The sequence below is a fragment of the Lygodium microphyllum genome, chromosome 2, assembly GCF_053477565.2.
Source record: "Lygodium microphyllum isolate KBCC chromosome 2, Lygodium_microphyllum_v1.1.10, whole genome shotgun sequence".
Taxonomy (NCBI): domain Eukaryota; kingdom Viridiplantae; phylum Streptophyta; class Polypodiopsida; order Schizaeales; family Lygodiaceae; genus Lygodium; species Lygodium microphyllum.
This window is the reverse complement of record NC_141136.1, coordinates 40,084,258-40,103,781: the sequence shown is the minus strand read 5'-3', so window position 1 is coordinate 40,103,781 and position 19,524 is coordinate 40,084,258. Positions and strand designations below refer to the sequence as shown.

At 40.3% G+C, this 19,524-nt stretch overlaps 1 pseudogene; it reads left to right on the top strand.

Annotated features, from left to right (window-relative positions):
- Window positions 1-1,647: 1,647 nt before the first annotated feature.
- LOC148039646 (uncharacterized) lies at window positions 1,648-19,021 on the top strand (annotated as a pseudogene).
- The last annotated feature ends 503 nt before the right edge of the window (window positions 19,022-19,524 follow it).

Genomic DNA, 19,524 nt, shown 5'->3' with positions numbered 1-19,524 from the left:
AGAAAGAGAGAAAAGGAAATGAGAGAGGAAGATGAGAGGGAAAAAGAAATGAGAGAGGGAGAGAAGAGATAAAAAGAGAGAAAAATCATTAAACCTAATAGGAAAAGAGAGAAAGAGAGGGTCAGGGTGAGGGAGGGAGAGGAAATGCGAGAGGGAGAGAAAGAGAAAAAAGTAAATAGGACCTTACAATAAGCTCATCCTAGGCTCATAGGGGTTAGGCCGATCCTCAACAAACCTAAGGAATATATGGCTAGAGAGCCCTAGCATACTTGTGCCTCCTAGCATAATGTTCTTCTTGCAACGAGACCTCTCATACATGGGGCTTGTCCTAGCCTCCACCATGCAAATATATAACGAAATTAGCCTATCAATATGAAAAACATTCATTTTTCATAATGTAAATCCAAAAATAACTTTGGATATTCCATAAAAATCAATCTCTTCTTAAAAAGACAAATACAAAAAACTAAAACAGCATCATTCATATGCTTCGCAAAACTAAAATAGCATCACCACAAGATCTCTTAGGAAACTCATCTTCAACTATCAATTTTAATTAATAAATATAATATAAAATCACTTGCAAGGAATGACACTCTTTTATCATTAACCCTCTTTCTTCCTTAGAATAGTCTTAGGAACAAATTTCTACTCTAACAAGCATATAGTTGAGCATATTAACTATTTTAAGGTTTATTCCATGAGTAGTAGTAGTATATATGCAACCATCAAGTTAGAGATCATGCTTTGGTATCTGTGGAGATCCCAATCTTATGCCCTCATAGAGATTGTAGTGTAGTCGTGGTCGTGGTCATAGTCGTGGTCGTGGTCGTGGTCATGGTCGTAGTCGTCGTTGTCATCGTCGTAGTCGTCATTGTAATCATAGTCGTAGTCGTAGTCGTAGTCGTGGTCGTGGTCGTGGTCGTGGTCGTGGTCGTGGTCGTGGTCATGGTCGTTGTGGTCGTGGTCGTGGTCGTGGTCGTCATCATGGTGGTCGTGAACGTGGTCATAGTCGTAGTCATGGTCGTGATCGTAGTCGTAACGTAGAGAGAGAGAGAGAGAGAGAGAGAGAGAGAGAGAGAGATGGAAGGAGAGGATAACAATTTAAGAAAAAAAAGAATGATAATAAAAACAAATTGTTTGTCATAACGTACACAAAATGGAAAACAATGAAGGTCATGTTGTTCAAGATTACGAGGCGTATCTTAATCAGCGTGTCCCATGTCCTTGCTCTCAATGCAAGCTGGCAATCAGACGAAGACGTCAATTGTCTATAGAACACGTACGACAATTTGGTAAGTTTCAATCTGAGATCATTGATCAGGCAATTGCAGATTTTCAGCAAACAGTAAGAAAAGTTAATATCATGCATTATACTTGCAAGCTAATTGAATACCATATACAATAAGATTGGGTCTAGCTGGTAAATTTTCTATCCAGGGAAGTTATGTCTCATCCCAAGGAGGAGTGCACCCTTTGCGACTAATTAGAAGAGTTCGTGGGCGTGCGATGGATAGAGTGCATGAGCCAATCCACCACTTGCAAGGCCAATCTATACTGTCAATGCCAGAGAAGACAGCCAGCCTTCCAAACCTACCTACAAACTTGGAGCTTGAGATGGAGGCAATGATTGATGCATTGATTCCCATGGATGTCGAGACTTCTGATACGCTTAGAGAGGAAGCATCCATACCATTATATGATGGGCACCGAGTATCTCGCTTGAAGACACTGCTTGCACTCTTAAGTGTGCAAGCAAAATACGGGTGGAGCGATGCGAGTGTGACTGAGTTGTTCAGGTACTTTGTACATACGCTGCATTGATTTTTTTTTTGCACTATTATTAAAAACATTTGTCATTTTTCAAGGTGTTTATGATTTTTTTCAGGTTATTGAAATATCATATATTACCACCTGCAAATACCATGCCTAAGTCTCGTAATGATACACGACATGTTTTACGAAAGCTTGGCATGGACTACAACAACATCCATGCATGTATCAACGATTGCATATTGTTTCGAGGAGAATACGAGACTATGGAGACATGCCCAAAGTGTGATGCTCACATGTATCGATAGGACTTGTAAGGGCAAACCATCCCTCAAAAAGTTCTCAAAACCCTTTTCGCTTATCCCCTGCATAAACCACATGTTTCGTACGTCTGGCATGGTGAGCTTAACAACATGGCATGCGCAGAATAGGTCCACAGATGGAGTTCAACGAACATCAGCGGATTCACGCACATGGAGCCACATTGACTCTACCTCTCCAGGCTTTGCCCGAGAGCCAAGGAATCTTCGGCTCGATCTTTGCAATGGATGGCATGAACCCATTCGATCTACGCTCAACTTCTTACAGTGTGTAGTCTATAGTCCTTGTCAACTACAATATCCCTCCATAGCTTTCTACGAAGAAAGAACATCTCATCCTTAGCTTACTCGTCCCCGACTGCTACAAAGTCAAAAATATGAACATGTATCTTCGTCCATTAGTCGATGAGCTTAAGATTTTGTGGGAGAAGGGGGTCACCGTGCAAGATATGAGAAAGCGCAATGGTCCGCGGTCTGCTAATATTCGAGCCATTCTCATGTGGACGATGCATGAATTTCTGGGATTTGGAGAGTGCTCAGGTGAATAGGCCTTCGTTCTCGTTGGTAATATCTATATTTTATATCGTTCAAGCTTCTATTCACTGGGTCGTGGTGTTGGAACAGAACTAGATACCTCAGGTTATCATGCATGTCCATTGTGCGGGCCACAGTTAGACTCTCGAAGGTCACGAACCATAAAGAAGATGGTATATCAAGGACATGCCACTTTCTTGCTAGAGGATCATGAACTCATGGAACGTTTTCTTGGACAACCTCCAACACGTATGAACGCCACAAGTTGGTACGAGCGGAAAATGGTCCACGAGGAGTCACATCCAAACGAAATGCGGCGGTTCTCAATTTCCTACGAGTTGCCATATTGGACCCACTCACAAGTCAACCACTTGTTGGATCCCATGCATATTTTCAAGAATGTGGGCAGCTTGCTATGGGACCACATCACAGGAAAGAGAGACACTATAGGGGCATGAATGGATTTGAAGGAGGTAGGTAAGATGGAGGTGCTTTGGCCGCAGTCGAGCGCTGATGGTCGCATGCAGCTACCTCGCGTTCCTTGGGTTTTGTCCACTAAAGAAGAGTGCATTATGAAGCAAGTAGTCAAGTCTATTTGCACTCCGACGGGTATGATGCATTCTCTCATGTCTACATTTTCTAAAGAAGACCAATTATCAGGGCTAAAATCCCATGACTGGCATAAGATATGTCAGGTTTGTACTACGAATGGATTGTAATTGGCGTGCGCATTTTGCTATTTGGAGTGTAGCCATTATTCATAATGATTTCTCATTTGTGGCAATTTGTACTACCGATCGCGATCGCATGATGTCTTACTCCAGAAATACGCAGGGGCCATTTACAGGTTGTCGACTTTGGTGCAATGGATCTCACATAAGGAGATTAAGACGTCCTCTATTGATTCCATGAGGCGGGGAGCAGTGGAGATGGTCTGTCTCTTTGAGAAATACTTGCCCATCAGCATACTCACGATACAAATCCACCTTCTTGTGCATCTTGTAGATGAAGTGGAGATTGTTGGACCTGTCCATATGCAATGGATGTTCTTCTTAGAGCGCTTCATGAAAACCCTGAAAGGCTTTGTGCAACAACGAGCTCGGCCAAATGTAGTATGGCTGAAGGTTGGTTGGTGTCTGAGGCGCTAGTGCATATTTCACAATGGCTACCAACGGTGGATCCAGACAACAAAATGCTATGGTCGCTGAAGGACGATGATCGACTGACTGGAGATGTGGTGGTTGGAAATGGGGTAGAAAAAAGAATGAATGCTACAATGGAGGAGAAGGTGAATCGCTTTTGTATGTTGCACCATGCCTCTATGGAGACGTGGCTCGCCAAGTACTAGATCGCTAGGCAAGGTCGAGAGAAAGCGCGATCTAAATTCCGACGAAGTGTGTGTCATCGACCGATTAGATATCCCGAGGGTATGAAGGAGATGCCACGGTTCATGTCAACACGATGGTTGCATGGAGCTTTGATGGCAGCGTCTCGCGAAGGGACAGAAGTCTCAATGGAGGAGTGGAAATTCTCGAGGGGATGTAGTCCAAAGGTGATGAGGTGTTTAGGATTTGTCGTATCTATATTTTATATGCAACATCTAATTTGAGTGTTTCAATGTACAATACAAAATATATAGTGCAGCGTGGTCGCACGGACGACATTTTTGCATGGAGCGTATTGACAAAATGCGCTCCACAATGGACTATGGTATCATGGCAAGGTTCGAGCAAGAGAGCCGACGATGAGCAATGCATCCAAACACGGTTATAGATGAGATTGAATATTTTGGAAACCTGCAAAATATTGTTAGAGTGGATTACCGTAGCTTCTCCATGATACTATTCGATGTGCAGTGGTTCAAAATGGTACTTGGAGGAGCTGGAGCAACAGTTTGACGAGGTCCATCTGGATTTCTTGAAATAGATTCCGAAAAAAAATGGACGAATTTGCGCGACACCTTTGTGTTGCCGACCCATTGTGAACATCTGCATGGACTCATTTGTTTGTTAATTGTATTACGACATGGTACATGTCACAATAGTTTAAACTCTCTTGTACGTGTCTATGAACGGGTAATCTTCTATCCAAACCCCTGACAACCTCAATGGTGGTATGTTATACCTTCAACTCCTCGAAGTACGAGAATATATTATCAAAGCGATGTTTTGAGCATAGATGAAGACAATATGCAAATAGACGGGTCGATATTGCAAGGGGTGGAGGCCACCAAAAGCTTGGAGCCAGCATCGGCTAACAATGATGGAAATACAGGAGTCCAAGAATTCTTTGAGAAGGAGGTGGACTCATTTGTTTGTGGTGACATGTTTATCGACCTTCCAGTGTATGCAGAGTTGTGTCGGGAGATTGACATGGGACCATAGGATACTTCATACTTACTGGCATTCACTTAATCAATTCGTTGACCAATCGCTTAAAAGGGTACATAAGAATGCATTTTAAGTGAGATATTTTTTAAGGATTTATATTACTGTGCTTTGTATGAATTGATTATTCTAACATCATTTTTTGTTTGTGCAGGTGATATTTTCAAGATGAGTCGATGTGATATTTTCAAGATGGAAATACAGGAGTCCAAGAATTCTTTGAGAACAAGGTGGACTCATCCTTTTGTGGTGACATGTTTATCGACCTTCCAGTGTATGCAGAGTTGTGTCGGGAGATTGACATGGGACCATAGGATACTTCATACTTACTGGCATCCACTTAATCATTTCGTTGACCAATCGCTTAAAAGGGTACATAAGAATGCATTTTAAGTGAGATATTTTTTAAGGATTTATATTACTGTGCTTTGTATGAATTGATTATTCTAACATCATTTTTTGTTTGTGCAGGTGATATTTTCAAGACGTTGGAGTCAGCAGCGTGAGGCGGCGAGGGCACGACTCGAGGCTGGAGTGGTCCATCATCTTGGAAGTGGCGGCCACATGACATATTTGGAGGACTTTGTAAGTTTTTCTTTTGTTTTGCTTGTTTATTTTTTTGCAATATCCTTTGTTCTGACAATCATGTTTCTAACAGTTAGTATTTTGTTTTCTTTGTAGCACTCCATTACAAATTGCAATCCGACCGGCCTTGAGACTCGATATGCAAAGAGACACGGTCTCACTTCATTGATCGACCGATTGTATAGACGCGACGGCCCTGTAAGTCACTCACCTTTCATTGTTCATAGTTACCATATTTGATAAGAATGCATTATTCTATGGTGGTCTGATGTGTAGTTGTCTCTTTTTTTGCAGACTCCATTCGATGCTCCTTTGTGGCAGGATGAGCTTTCGGATGGTGAGGATATATAGCTCACCCTTGGATCCCTGGAGATCACACACCTTTATTTTTTGGTTGTCTAATCTGTGTAGACATTCTCTATGTATTAGTGATATCTTGTCATGATTGTACCAATCGCTTTCATTATGCGATCATGTATTGCCTTGCCACAATTTTTTTTTCCCTATTACCATCGCTATTAGCGTCGCAAATTTACTACTCGCATTGTTATTGGTGTCATTATTTTCATCGCAAACCGTTGGTATCAGAGTTGTTATTAGCGTCGATATGATACCAATGCCAATAGCGACGTTAATACCGACCGTTCTATGGCATCACCAATAATAACACTTTTTGCGACGACAGGGGTAAATTTTGTTATTTACATTTTCGTTGCTTTTAACGTCAGTATCTTGTGTTCTTGAATGAGCTTCCTCTTGTGTATGGTGTGTATTTGGTAGCAACTCAAGGAAGTCCCTCCACCACATGATTCCTGACATCCCCCACCATGCAAATCTTGACAAAATGGTGATTATTATTACTATGTTGATGATCTTATTTATAAGAGATACTCTTGAAAGAGAGAATGCAGAAATAAAGCATGGATTGCACAAGGAGTTTGATATCAAAGATATTTGATTGTTGAGGTATTTTTGGGTATTAAAGTAATTAACACTCCATATGGAATTTGGTTGGTACAAAGGTGATATTCCTTGAAAATATTGGAAAAGTATGGGATGATAGTATGTAAGCTAGTTAATACACCATTTGACCAAAATATAAAGGTGGTTGATGATGGACAATATGTTGACAATATTACCATATTTAGGAAGGTGGTTGGTAACTTAATCTACCTAATCATAAAATATCGGACTTGAACTATTCAATTAGGGTGATAAGCCAATTCATGCAAAGGCCATGCAAGTCAAACTTGGATGTAGTAATAAGGAGAGTGTTGAGGCATGGAAAGAAGACATTTAGTTATGACTTATTCTATGAGAAAGAAATAAAGCATACCTTGTTAGGATACACAAATGCTAATTCAGTGGGAAGTCTTATGGATAGAAGATCTACCAATGGTTATGCATTTTCATTTGGTTCAATCATGGTAAGTTAGAGTAGCAAGAAGAAACCCACACTACAAGGATACGGAGGAATAGCGACAGCGCTTTCCGACGCAAAATAGTGGCGTCGCTATTTGCATCAGTGCTCAGATGAAAAAATACGAGCCAAAACCCGAGCGTGTTATTTTACGCGAACAAATGAAAGAGAGAGCGAAAGGGAGAGGGAACTCCATCTTGCATTTGAGAGGGAGAGGGAGAGGGAGAGAAAGAGATAAAGAGAGAGAAGAAAAGCTTCTCGCCACCGCCGCCGCCGTTCGTGAAGAAGAGGAGGAAGTGTATGGAGGGCAAAGAGGAGCCGCCGTCGCGAAGAGGAGCCACCAAATCCATCCTTGGGCATTTACAGTGAGTGCATTGTTCTTTCTTGCTTTGTTTTTGTTTTTTCTTTTTTTTTTTCTTTTTGTTAAAAATCATGTGTATTGAGAGAGGGAGAGGAAGAGAGAAAAGGAAATAAGGAGAGAGAGAGAGAGAGAGAGAGAGAGAGAGAGAGAGAGAGAGAGAGAGAGAGAGAGAGAGAGAGAGAGAGAGAAAACATTAAACATAATAGGGGAAAGAGAGAAAGAGAGAGAGAGGGAGAGGGAGGGAGATGTTGTTATTGATGTTGTTTTATTTCTTCTTTTCTTTTTTTAGTAGTAGTAGTAGTAGTAGTAGTAGTAGTAGCGGTGGTTTAATTTCTTATTTTCTTGTTTGTTGTTTTTGTGATAGTCATGGTAGCGGTAGTGGTAGTTGTTGTTTAATTTCTTCTCTTCTAGCTTGTTGTTGCTATGGTAGTCGTTGTCGTCATAGTCGTGATTGTAGTAGTAGTACTAGTAGTTTTCTTGTTTATTGTTGTTGTAGTAGTAGTAGTTTTTTTTCTTTTCTTGATTATTTTTGTTTAGTTTTCTTATTTATTGTTGTTGTTGTTATTGTAGTAGTAGTAGTAGTAGTAGTTTTTACTTCTTTTCTTGTTTGTTGTTATTGTAGTAGTAGCCATCGTACTCGTAGTCGTAGTAGTAGTAGTGGTGGTGGTGGTGGTGGTGGTTTTCTTGTTTGTTATAGTTTTTTTCTTTTATTGTTTATTGTTGTTTAATTTTCATGTTTGTTGTTGTTGTTGTAGTAGTGGTAGTAGTAGTAGTTTTTTCTTCTTTTCTTGTTTTTTGTTGTAGTAGCAATAGTAGTAGTTGTTGTTGTTATTGTTGTTGATTTTTCTTCTATTCTTATTTATTATAGTGATAGTGGTAGTGGTAGTGGTAGTAGTAGAGAGAGAGAGTTGTTTTGATAGTCGTAGTCATCGTAGTCGTGATTGTAGTAGTAGTAATACTAGTTTTCTTGTTTGTTGTTATTGTAGTAGTAGAAGTTTTTTTCCTTTTCTTGTTTATTGTTATTTAGTTTTCTTATTTTTTATTGTTGTAGTAGTAGTAGTAGTAGTAGTAGTAGTAGTGGTGGTAGTTTTTTCTTCTTTTCTTGTTTGTTGTTTTTGTAGTAGTAGTAGTAGTAGTAGTAGTTTGTATTGTTGTTGTTGTTGTTTTTTCTTATTTTCTTGTTTATTATAGTGGTAGTGGTTTGTCGTAGTCGTAGTAGTCATAGTCGTGGTTGTAGTGGTAGTAGTGGTTTTCTTATTTGTTGTTGTTGTAGTAATACTTTTTTTTGTTTTCTTGTTTATTGTTGTTTAGTTTTCTTGTTTGTTGTTGTTATTGTAGTAGTGGTAGTAGTAGTAGTAGTTTTTTCTTCTTTTTTTGTTTGTTGTTGTAGTAGTAGTAGTAATAGTAGTAGTAGTAGTTGTTGTTGTTGTTTTTTCTTCTTTTCTTGTTTATTGTAGTGGAAGTGGTAGTGGTATTGGTAGAGAGAGAGAGAGATGTTTTGTTAAAGGAAATGAGAGAGAAAGAGGAAGAGAAAAATGAAGAAGGAACGAGAGAGGGAATAAACATACATCATAATAAAGAAAGAAAAAAAGAGAGAGATGGAAGGAGAGGAGAGAATAAATGGATTTAAAAAAAAGAGAGAGTGGTGGCGAGGTCTGGTGCAATACCACGAGACAGGAAACACTCTGACATACGTTAATTTGTGGGTGGGTGGAGACTTTATATACATTAATTTTTGCTGAGTTACAAGAGAAGAAATCCCTTCTCAAACAATTTAAGAAAGAAAAAAAGAATGATAACAAAAACAAATTGTTTGTCGTAACATAGACAAAATGGAAAACGATGAAGGTCACGAAGTTCAAGATCGCGAGGTGTATCTTAATCAACGTGTCCCATGTCCTTGCTCTCAACCTAAGTTGGCAATTAGACGAAAACGTTGATTGTCTATAGAACACGTACGATGCTTTGGCGAGTTTCAATTTGAGATCATTGATAAGGCAATCTTAGATTTTGAGCAAACGGTAAGAAAAGTTTATATCAATCATGCATTGTATTCGCAAGCTAATTGAATACCATATACAAAAAGATTGGGTGTGGCTAGCAAATTTTCTATCCAGGAGGTGACGTCTCGTCCCAAGAAGGAGTGCACCCTTTGCGGCCAGTTAGAAGAGTTCGTGGGTGTGCAATGGATGGAGTGCCTGAGCCAATCCACTACTTGGAAGGTACTACCCAATCTAAACCGTCAATACCAAAGGAGACAGGCAGCCTTCGAGACTTATCTACAATCTTGGAGCCTGAGATGGAGGCAATGATCAATGCATTGATGCCCATGGATATCAAGACTTCTGATCCGCTTAGAGAGAAAGCATCCATACCATTATATGATGGGAGCCGAGTATCTCACCCGAAGACACTACTTACACTCCTAAATGTGCAAGAAAAATACGGGTGGAGCGATGCGAGTGTGACCGAGTTGTTCGGGTACCTTGTACATATGCTTCGTTGATTTCTTTTCGGCACTATTATAAAAAACATTTATGCTTTTTTAAGGTGTTTTATGATTTTTTTAAAGTTATTGAAGTGTCATATATTACCACTTGTAAATACCATGCATGAGTCTCATGATGATGCACGACATATTTTACGAAAGCTTGGCATGGACTACAACAACATCCATGCATGTATCAACGATTGCATACTGTTTCAAGGAGAATACGAGACTATGGAGACATGTCCAAAGTGTGGTGCTCACAGGTATCGATAGGACTTAGAATGGCAAACCATCCCTCAAAAAGTTATTAGACACTTTTCGCTTATCCCCCACATTAACCATATGTTTCGTACGTCCGGCATGGTGAGCTTCACAATGTGGCATGCGCAAAATAGGTCCACCGATGGAGTTCAACGAATATTAGCAGATTCACGCCCATGGAGCCACATTGACTCTACCTTCCTAGGCTTTTCCCGAGAGCTAAAGAATCTTCGGCTCGGTCTTGCAATGGATGGCATGAACCCATTCGGTCTACGCTCAACTTTTTACAGTGTGTGGCCTATAGTCCTTATCAACTACAATATCCCTCCATGGCTTTCTATGAAGAAATGATATTTCATCCTTAGCTTACTCGTTCCTGGCCGCTACAAAGTCAAAAATATAGACATGTATCTTCGTCCATTAGTCGATGAGCTTAAGATTTTGTGGGCGGAGGGGGTCACCATGCAAGATATGAGCAAGCGCGATGGTCGACGTCCGCCAATATTCGAGCCATTCTCATGTGGACCATGCATGACTTTCCGGGATTCAGAGAGTGCTCAGGTAAGTAGGCTTCCGTTCTCATTGGTAATATCTATCATAGCTCGTTCAATTTTGTATTCATTAGATAGAGGTGTTGGGATAGGTCTGGTTACCTCAGGTTATCATGCATGTCCATTGTGCGGGCCACAGTTAGACTCTTGAAGGTCACAAACCATGAAGAAGATGGTATATCAAGGACACACTGCGTTCTTGCCAGAGGGTCATGAGCTCAGGGAAGGTTTTTTTGGATGACCTCCAATACGTATGAATGCCCAAACCTGGTACGAGTTGAAAATGGTCAACACGGAGTCATATCCAAACGGAATGTGATGGTTCTTAGTTTTCTACGAGTTGCCATATTAGACCCACTTACAAATCAAGCACTTGTTAGATCCCATGTATATTTTCAAGAACGTAGGCAGCTTGCTATGGGACCACATCACAGGAAAGAGAGACACTCTAGGGGCACGAATGGATTTTGAGGTAGGCAAGATAGAGGCGCTTTGGCCGAAGTCAAGTGCTGATGATCACTTGGAGCTACCTCGCGCTTCTTGGGTTTTGTCCACTAAAGAAGAGCACATTGTGAAGCAAATAGTCAAGTTTATCCGCACTCCGACGGGTATAATGCATTCTCTTAGGTCCGCATTTTCTAAAGACGACCAATTATCAGGGCTAAAATCCCATGATTGGCATAAGATATGTCAGGTTTGTATTACAAATGGATTGTAAGTGGCCTGCGTATTTTGCTATTTGGAGTATAGTCATTATTCATAATGCTTTCTCATTCGTGACAGTTTGTACTACTGATCGTGATCGCATGAGCCTTACTCCAAAAATATGTGGGGCAATTTATAGATTGTCGACTTTAGTGCAATGGATCTCACAGAAGGAGATTAGGACGTCCTCTATTGAATCCGTGAGGCGGGGAGCAGTGGAGACGGTCTGTCTTTATGAGAAATACATGCCTACCAACATGCTCACGATACAAATCCACGTTCTTGTGCATCTTGTAGATGAAGTGGAGATTGTTGGACCTGTCCATACGCAATGGATGTTCTTCTTGGAGCGCTTCATGAAAACCCTGAAAGGCTTTGTACGGCAATGAGGTCGGCCAAAAGGTAGCATGGTTGAAGGTTGGTTGGTGTCTAAGGTGCTAGTGCATATTTCACAATGGCTACCAACGATGGATTCAGACAACAGTATGCTATGGTAGCTAAAGGGCGATGATAGACTGACTAGAGATGTGGTGGTTGGAAATGGGGTAGAAAAAAGAATGGATGCTGCAATGGAGGAGAAAGCGAATTGGTTTTGTATGTTGCACAATGCCTCTATGGAGACATGGCTCACTAGGTACCAGTAAGCTAGGAAAGATCGAGAGGAAGCGCCATCTGAATTTTGACATAGTACGTGCCATCGACCGATTCGATATCCTGAGGGCATGGAGAAGATGCCGCAGTTTATGTCAACGCAATGGTTGCATGGAGCTTTGACCGGAGCATCTCGCAAAGGGGCGGAGATCTCAACCGAGGAGTGGAAATTATCGAGCGGATGTAGTCCAAAGATGATGATGTGTTTAGGATTTGTCGTATCTATATTTTATATGCGACAACTAATTGAGTATTTCAATGTACAATAAAAATATATAGTGCAGCTTGGTTGCACGGACGGCTTTTCTGTGCGGAGTGTATTAACAAATTATGCTCCACAACAGATTGTGGTATCATGGCAAGGTTCGAGCAAGAGAGCCGACAACGAGCAACAGATCCAAACATAGTTATAGATGAGATGGAATATTTTGGGAACTTGCAAAGTATTGTCACGATGGATTACTATAGCTTCTCCATGATCCTATTCGATGTGCAGTGGCTCAAAGTGGTGCTTGAAGGAGGTGGAGCAACAGTTCGATGAGGTCCATCTAGATTTCTTGAAATAGTTTCCGAAAAAAAATAGACAGATTTGTGTGACACGTTTGTGTTACCAGCCCATTGTAAACATGTGCATGAACTCATGTGTTTTTAAATTGTATTACGACATGGTACATGTCACAATAGTTAAATCTCTCTTGTAAGTGATTGTGAACATGTAATTTTCTATCCAAGACCCGGACAACCTCGATGGTGATATGTTATACATTCAGCTCCCCGAAGTGCGACAGTATATGAACAAAGCGATGTTCCAAGCATAGATGAGGACAATATACAAATAGAGGGGTCGATATTGCAAGGGGTGGAGGCCACCGAAAGCTCGGAGCACGTAGAGGAGCCAACATCGGGGAACAATAATGGAAATATAAGAGTCCAAGAATTCTTTGAGAACTAGGTGGACTCATCCTTTTGTGGTGACATGTCTATCGACCTTCCAATGTATGCGGAGTTGTGTTAGGAGATTGACATGGGACCATAGGATACTTCATACGTGGAGCATCCACCTACTCAATTCATTGACGAATCGCTTATAAGGGTACATAAGATATGCATTTTAAGTAATATAAAATTTTAAAGATTTATATTACCGTGCTTTGTATGATTTATATTGATTATGCTAACATCATTTTTTGTCTATGCAAGTGACCTTTGTGGATATTTAGATCATCAGGATGAGTCAAGGGATAAGCGATGAGGAGCTGCATGAGATCTTCATGCGTATGTCAGTAGATTAGATGGCGAGGTTCAGAGATATGGTGGACTAGGAGCTGTCTCGGACATCGTCATTAGTTCTACTTCGGCGCTCTCTAATGCTTCAATTTCTAGCAGACGAGGTCGACACTCAAGACTTGGGCCAAACGGAGGGAGTGGTTCAGGGGGGATGCTGCAGAGATCTGGATGCAATGAACCCGTGATCGATTCGGGATACAGGTGCTACTCCTCGCTCTCGTGGCGGTTCGAGAGAGCATGTCTCAAGTGGTTACTGTGGAGGTACGGATGCAGTGTCTTCGTCTAGTCGTTCTACTAGAGTTGTGTCACCTCCGAGATTTGTCACACCTGTGGGGACGTCTATTCCACTCACTCCAGCTTTTGCTCAATCGTCCTTAGGTGGCATCCCTATGGGTGCTACTCCGATAGATACTACCTCGGTAGGCACACCAGATGTACAGGGGTCTCCTGGATATGCCCAGAAGCGTGGTCGTAGGTGAAAGAGGACCCATCTTAGGCATACCCAGAGAGGTATGCCTACCTTGTAGATGATAGATCATGAGCCATCATCATGAATGATGAGGGGAGGAGGGTGATGGCTCGCATGAGAGAGTTGTGCCAATAAGTTTTTCGGCACAACGTCTTGGATCATTGGAAGAACATACTGGAGGAAAGCAAGGACTACATAGTAGCATCCTTGCATGAGGAGTTTTCGGTACCAGTCATAGCAGATAGGTTTTCTACCGGTTGGATGAATGAGTGTATGCATGTATATATGTCACATAAATGATTGAACGCATGCAAGGTACTCAAGAAGGGCTTTAAAGCCCGAGTGGCTAGACGCGGACAACTGGCACTGACTCAGGGAGGAGACTACAAATTCTCTAGGATGTTGAAGACAGCAGCGTGAGGCGGCGAGGGCACGACTAGAGGCCAGAGTGGTCCATCATCTTGGGAGTGGCGGCCACAGTTAATATTTGGAGGACTTTGTAAGTTTTTCTTTTGTTTTGCTTGCTTATTTTTTTGCAATATCCTTTGTACTGACAATCGTGTTTCTAACAGTTGTATTTTGTTTTCTTTGCAGCAATCCATGACAAATCGCGATCCCACTGACCTTGAGACTCGATATGCAGAGAGGCACGATCTCACTGCATTGATCGATCGATTGTATGGATGCGGTGGCCCTATAAGTCACTCATCTTTCTTGTCCGTAGTTACCATGTTTAATTAGAATGCATTATTGTATGGTGGACTGATGTGTAGTTGTTTCTTTTTTTGCAGAGTTCGTTCAACGGGAGGAGGTTTCGGATGGCGATAATCTATAGCTCGCACTTGGATCCTTGGAGCTCACATACCCTTTTTTTTTTGTCACGTGATCTGTGTAGACATTTTCTATGTAGTAGTAGTATCTTGCCATGATTGTACCGGTCACTTTCATTATGCAATCATGTATTTATTTCATGTATCAGTGTTATGATTTAAGTACACTTTGTCTTTATTTACACGAGCATTTTACACATTTCTGAAACTATTTTGTATGGCCCAAATAAAGCACATTGCCACAAATTTTTTCCCTATTACCGTCACTATTAGCGTCACAAATTTACTGCACGCATAGCTATTAGCGTTGCAAAATGCATCACAAAGTGTCGTTATCGGTGTCGTTATTTGCATCAGTGATACCGACGCAAATAGCAACGCTGATAACGACTTTGATACCGATTGTTCTATGGCATCGCCAATAACGACGTTTTTTGCAACGATGGGGGCAAATTTCTTTATAAACATTTTCATCACTTTTAACGTCAGTATAAGGCCTATATCTTGTAGTGCCACAATAGCTCTATCGAGTATGGAAGCAGAGTATAGAGGAATAGCATTGGCAATATATGAGCAAATATGGCTAAGACTACTTCTATGTGACATGGGGATTGAGATATATGGTGGAGTTATAATGTATTGTGATAACATTAGTAGGATTATGCTTACAAAGAACTTAGTCTATCATGTAAGAACAAAGCATATTGAAGGGTACTATCATTTTATCAGAGAGAAAGTCATGGACGGATAGATAAACTTGGTACATGTCAAAACCCATGGCCAAGTCATGGATATCTTTACCAAAGCATTAGGTAAATATAAGTTTGGGTATTTTAAAAGTAAACTTATAATACTATGTTTACAAGGTCATTTTAAGCTTGAGAGGTGCATTGAGAAATATGATATAGGTTAAGACATATTTTTGCTTGAATGAAATAAAGAAGAGGCATATGCAATGTATGCTAAAGTCAAAGTATCTATCCACTTTGGGAGATACTCATTGTGTACATGAGCAAAATGAAAAAGAAGAAGATGGATTCGGTGTCTATATCTTATGCCATCTCCCTTCCATTGTGCATCTAAATCAATTCCTTAAAGAGAAAAGAATAAGATATAGAAGAAATCATATAATCTCATACACAACCTCAAACTCAAAGTTGTTATCAAGAATTAGAGGAAAGAAAAAAAAAGCAAAAGACAGTGAAGAGCTTCACTATTCCTAGTTCTTCATGCAATACAAATTCTCACTCTTTCTCTCCCTTGCTCTCAAAATGGTGATATGTGATTTTAGAATAGATGAAGAAGAAGAATAATAATAGTTACTCAAAGATTGCATCGACAAAACTTCAACAACATGGAGGCAACAGTAAGGGTGCTTACAATAGAGTCCTCCTATCCTTATATAAAGTGAAATTAGGGTTAGGGTTAAAGTAAGGACCCCTATAAATAAGGGTTAGTGTTTGCATTGGATTTTGCATTTTAGGGCTACACAACATTTTGGGTGCCCTACCTACTTTATGGACTCCTAGACTGTCATCCCTTGATGCATGCTTCTAGCTTAGATTAATTGGACCTAGCCTAGACTATTGCAATTACATTTTCATGGGTGCAATCGATACAATAGTTATGGGTGTTCCAAATACAACTATGGAGAATATTATGATGTGCATGGATGTGGGACCAACTCTCATAACATAATACAACAAGAATATTGATGTGTCCATGTATAATACGTGTTCAAACATAATAGGGTGATGCTCCAAGAAATAATAAACCTCATTCCAAAAAAAATACTTTGACTTTGACTTTACTTTGACCTTCTTTTGGCATTGCCTTCGTAGTTACTCATTAATGCCATTCTTTTTTTGGGGACTTCTTAACTTCTTTCAAGATTGGTTTGCCCTTATAGCCAATTTAATTGTGTCTGCAAAGACTGTGTTTATCAAGTCTATAGTAGCCATGGCAATAGATCACAAACCCTCATTCAAACCTCAAACAAAGAAGGAATGATGAGCTTCTTGAGTGGATCCATGAGTCTAAGGAAGTTGTTGCATCAGTGTATGGAGTTGAGTAATGTAGCTCTCTATATCCTTAGGACCTTGCTTGGCTATTTGCAAACCAAGTCATAGACTCTCCACCATTTGAGGTACCATCTTATCCTGTGTTGATGGACTTGAGAAGGAAAAGCAGTCTTAACGTTGTCATGTAGCAAAGTTAGCAATTTCATTCTCTACTAGCCACACTTTACTTGCAGTTTGCAATGATTCAACTATTGTCTCCCACTGCATTGGATTTACTTGGCCTAGATAGTTGAGGATTAACCTTCTCAAATTGTAAAAAACGAGCATCTAAATTCTCCCCATCTTTATCAATGAATTTGGGATTTTTAAAAGTATGCAAAGTTGATAACTAGGGGTCATGCTTTTGTTGTTATTGTTGTGTGGAACATTGAAAGCCGTAAGTAAAACAAGTGAGATAAAAGCAAGAATACCACCACTAGTGACACATTGGTTTATAATAACTAGCAATGCAATACTAAAGGGGCATTTGGTGTGAGTGGGACAAAAGCAAGTGTAGGTGGCACCATTACTAATGCATTGGCTTGGAGTAACTAGTAGTGTAAGACTAAAGGGAAATTTGGTGTGAGTAGGGGCTTAGGGCCAGCTTGATGACTAAGAGGACTCAAATGCAATCGAAAATGGGAAGGCATGTTACCTATTTGAGATTCCTCATCGATCAAGGAATCGTCCACATCACAATTCTAGGTTGTAGATCTTGACACCTCTAGAATATTTGGATGCTTTAGCACCTCTAGGAAACAATACACAAAGATTGTTGTGATAGGGAATACATAGATTTTCCATTATCATTGCTTCGACATGAATAGTCATATGAATACATTATTATGCTTGAATGTAGCATGCATCCTCTTTAACTACTACATTATCTTGTAGACATGACTCATAACCTTTGGTATCTATGATCCCATCCTTTCACCATCCAAACATGTATGCATGTACATATATACACCCATACCCATACCCATATATATGTGTGTGTGTGTGTGTGTGTGTGTGTGTGTGGAGAGAGAGAGAGAGAGAGAGAGAGAGAGAGAGAGAGAGAGAGAGAGAGAGAGAGAGAGAGAGAGAGAGAGAGAGAGAGATGCCATGGCAATACAATGTTAAGTAGAAATCATGCTCTTATTTTACAACACCCATGTGTGTACATGAATGTGACCATGTCATACATTGAAAAGACACACAATTATACCTACACATGAACATGCATTCACATGTGCAAACACATTCAGACACACATAACTGCAACCATATGTGTATTTAAGAGACTCAAGCATGGATATGCAAAGCACATTGATATCATGTCATGAGAGGAGTCCTCCTTTTATCTTTTGTGAGCAAAGGGAAGTAGTCATGTGATAGAGGATATCTACTTCCCTTTGCTCACAAAAGGTTGGCCAAGAACATCGATAAGACCAACTAGTGAGGGTTTATTCACCTATCCACCCTTTAAAAAAGATATGTTTGGATCTCGCTAAATATTTTTTTGTGGGTTGATTAGTAGGCGAGCTTCATGGATTAAAGACTTGTCATCATTAGCTTGATAATTACGGTAAAAACAAGCTTAGACTTGTAGAGATTCATATGAGCTTTTTCCATGCACCTTAATGTTCAAAATTGCTCTTGATGGTGGCGTGCTACCATAGTCGTGATTCTTGTCACTCCAATGTACTTATTTTAGGAGATGAGAGCCCAATTGTCCTTGCGATAGTAGGAGCAAGCAGGATGTAGGTATTCCTCACTCCATTCACGGTTGCACCCTCGAGGTGAATTTGATTTTAAATAGGAAAACTTGAAAAAAAACTAAAATCCAATCGGCTCTATGCATGGAGCTGATGAAAAGCCGACTCGAACCAACCAATCATATTTCAAGGAGTGCCTCCCCCCCTGCTAGCATTGAGCTAGCACCCCATTTTGAGGGGGTACTAGCAGGGGAAGGTTGGGGTTAAGATAATGCTGTTGCCGTGGGCTTGAAGAGTGCGACCATGGGGTTAGTGGGAGGAGTAGCACTTCAATCTGCCCCACTAACTTTGGGTGCGACTGGCCTTTGAGCCAAGACTTTACTTTGGTATGCTTGTGAAATCTAAAGGAACAACCAAAAGTAAATACACACACATACACACACACCGTAATATTTAACATAAATATATATACGTCCACGCACAAAACATTTATTGTGTTAAGTCGGTAGGGTCTTATTTAAAGACATCTGGACATTTTAATTCCTCGTAGTTGAAAAGCATCATAAAGAACTACCAAAATCCGGTGGTGGACTGCAGGTCCTGAATCGGACTCCTGATGATCCGGACAGTTATTGACGACTTCTCTTTTCAGAGGCATGGCGCGTAACGCGTGATCGTTTATTAGGCAGCGCAGCTGCGCATGCACGCCTTCGCTGAAGACGAGAGCTTTAGAGGGGTTATATTAAACAGCATATTATTGTTATATATAAATACACAGCTCATTGCACAAATGCACAAGCTCCTTTCTGCCAGAAAGTCGTATTAAAGGATATTTATTATTACATCCCACGAACTTCGAAGTCCTCTTATTTTTGTAATCGAGTAAGAAGGCAAAAAAGTTGTAAATAAACTGATAATTATAAAAGGCGGATAAAGCACCCGAAAGTAATGCTCGGAAAATCAATGGAAATATTCACAACGGATTAGAAAATTTTAATATAATTTTGACATCCGCAAATGCCATTCCATAATTTGATTATTGATGCCTTGAACCTTCCAAGTTCCCTTGCCAGCTTCTCTCTCTCTCTCTCGTTTTTTTGTTTCGCAGTAGGTAATTGTATTAATTACGAAGAAGTACA